We start from the raw sequence: 3,364 nt of genomic DNA on the forward strand, positions 1-3,364 counted from the left end.
ATGTCTCTTTTCATATACTCCATTGAGGTACATCTCAGGTCATTTATACCCACATAGACTATGATAGAATCATATTGGTACCTGGGGTGCAGTGACTTGAGTGCATGTGTGATAATGCAGATCTTGGCTCCAGATAGCAACTGTTACATTCCCCTTGTCCAACCTGATGAGTATGGCACCCGTGTGTCACACATCGAAGTCCCCAAAGACAAGAGTATTAGGTGAAGTATATGCTTGCTTTATGGGCTTTATTCTTTTGGGATCATTGGATGTAGGCTTATGTGAGGTGTTTGGTGTTGCTTTTGGTGTGTGCTTTAATGTCTCCAAAGAAGTTGTGTATTTAAATCTCTCACATACTGTGTTATTTTCTTTAATGATTAACTTGTAGTCTGAGAACAGGATAAAATTGTTATATTGCCTTAGGATGCCCAAGTCTACCAAGCTGACCACAGAGACATTTGGAAATTGCATATCCACATTCCTGTAAGGGGGGGGGGGGGTTAGGATTAAGGACTGGGTTTTAACATGGGTCTCCTAGGGTAGTTTCTGGAATTGAGGGTAAGATGTTATATAGTGCTAGGACATAGCAGTGCTGAGATATGGCTGTGCTAGGTCATGGTCATGCTACTTGATAGAACTGCTGTGTGGCCTGAGAAAATCTGAGTAGTGATACTCCCTAATGTGTATTTTTGGGGGGAACCATAGCCCTACATGACTCCACAGACATCAGTGTAACAGCACTTACCACACATTAACGGAACTGGGTAACACTGATGCTGCTTACAAAATGGTATAATGACTATATAATGCATCAGGAGCAACACAGATATAAAAAACAAAGGTCTTAACTGCATAAAAACAAATCATGACAATTAAACAACAGTACAGATGTTGCAGCAGCCAGTGTGCAGTATCAGTAAACATTTATTGAAGACATACACAGAAAACAACCCTCTTGGTGACAGCTGCTGTGTCAGACTTTTGAGTTTGAAGCTGTAATATCTGCATCTTTACTGTATTCCAGTACTGCTGGACACTGCACTTTTCTGTACATTTCCATATCTGCCACAAAGTGGCTAAAGAGAACTCATCATCTGTGATCAAACCTCTCAACCTGCAGACCTTAAATAGATACAAAAGGTCTTGAAAAGTAGGTATATTCAACCAAAAATCAGGACTTCTAATTAGAATAAATTCTGAATACCAAATAGTACATAACTCTTTCCACTTCCAGTAGGAATGTTGGATACTACTCAGAAACACGTTTAAAAAACAGAGTGAACAAAATTATGGAAAAAAATCTAAGCACGTTATCAGAGACAATCTAAAATCTGTAGACTTTAATGAACTGTATCACAACATTATAGTACATAAAGTCATTTATTTTGCTTCAGAAAAAAGATGTGTGGCCTATTTCCTTAAATTATTGGTACCATTAGAATGCTGGTCATGTAGTGCTGTTTTCTGTGTACTAGACAGCTTAAAAAATCATGTGTGATGAGGGAAAATTCATTAGTTTAAAACTGTGTGAAAGGGTAAATCAAGCCTAAAAATAGGGACATACCTCAAAAAACAGGTACATCTTGTACAGGGGGACTGGGTAAATCAGCCCTGAAAATAGGACCGTTCTTCCAAAATAGGGAGAGTTGAGAGGTCTGTCTGTGATGTTAATCTGTATGTTCCAGACACTGAAGTAGACATTTGTGCTACCTGGAAAGCAGGCAGAGTGTATATTTCCATTAATGGATTGAGAGAAACATGAACCCATTATACCCTCAGTCTGCTTTCTGTAAACCTCTACCCTGTGTAAAGGATGCCATGGCAAGTCCTGATCCAAAGACACCCCTTTGCTTTCATCATATACTGCAACAGTAATAATGAGCAAAATATGGTTACATATGCACAGCATGTGGTGGAGAGGTGTGACTGTTAAGAGTCCACTGCTGTGGGCAGAGAGGCAGATGAATTATACAATAGAAATGAAGTGTATGGACCATCTGTGGAACCTCTTCTAGCAGCAGTGTCTTTTCCCAGCCTGTTAGTTCTCGGAGCTCCTGGGATCCATATCAAAGTTGCAGGCAGAGGCTGGTGATAAGCTGCCCTTCGTCGTCTGGCAACAGTCATCACTTTCAACTTCCCACAAAGCAGTATCAATTAAGAAGTCCACCCTCTTTGGAAGTTTAAGGAGATCCCCTCCATTTTTTCTGTGCATTTCCCTGATGACCGCAGTCCAGGACCTCCACACTCTTCATACTCCACATTGATTGGATTCTTGTGATGTTCAGTAAACTTTAAGGTCTATCTAGTCCTTCCCTGTTGCCCAGTGCACCTGTTTGTTAGAGGCAAGGGTCATATAGCCCATTCATTCAGTGGGGTTTGAACTGAATGAACTGGGAGCAGGAGTTGTCATCCACATGTTACAGTGAGAATTTTTAGGTTTAAGCCCTGCTACACTGTATATGCTTATTGGCATAAAAGGACTTGGCATGTAATTGGCCTTCTGATGCATGATCAGGCTGCCATGTTTAACATGATCAGTTGTCCCTGCTGCATTTGAAGACAAACACTTCTGCACAATCCACAGTCTACGCCAGTGATTCTATTATGGAAAGTGTATCCTGAGCATATGCCACCATCCCTCCCTATGAAGACAGGTAAACAGATTATACCTCATCATTCCCCTCCTTCAGGATACCAGCTCTTATAGGTGTCTGAGCCATTAATGTTACTCAGTGCTGAATATCCCATCCTCTGACCCCACTCACAGACATACACATTGACTGAAATTGGTGCCCCCAAACCCCACAATATGCATAATTTCAGTAAAAAAGAGCCCGGGGTCCCTTCTCATGTATGTACCATTGGTAGCTGGTTCAGTATTTCATTGCATCTGTATTGGTGGCAGTCAGAGTGAAGCATCTACCCCCATTCCTCCTTGATGATAATCAAATTACCCCTACCACCTCTTTTCCCCCCACACAGCATGCTGGTGACTAGTTTGGCACCCACTCTTACCCCCAGGCCCCAATACCTTCATGACCTATGCAGTAGGCATGGTTCACCAACCAATTATGCACTGATACTTTGATAATGAGGTGCATAATAGCTTTTTTTAAGAACTGTACTTTAATGACATAGTGTAGGATAGCCAGTTCGCTTATAGACCGTATTATGAACCCTTTTGTACCCCTTTTCCCACTTCAGACTGCTCCACCACCATCCAATGAGCAAAGGGCACTGTGCAGCATTTTCTTTGATCTTAGCTAGAATGTTTTTGTTGCTATGGATTATCTGTCTGTTTACTTTTGAAATCTTATCTTCTGACTCGCATGCTTCGTATTGATTTGCACAATTATGTATAGTA

Source organism: Protopterus annectens, chromosome 2.part0 (genome assembly GCF_019279795.1).
Source record: "Protopterus annectens isolate FY-2018-M chromosome 2.part0, PAN1.0, whole genome shotgun sequence".
Lineage (NCBI taxonomy): Eukaryota > Metazoa > Chordata > Ceratodontiformes > Protopteridae > Protopterus > Protopterus annectens.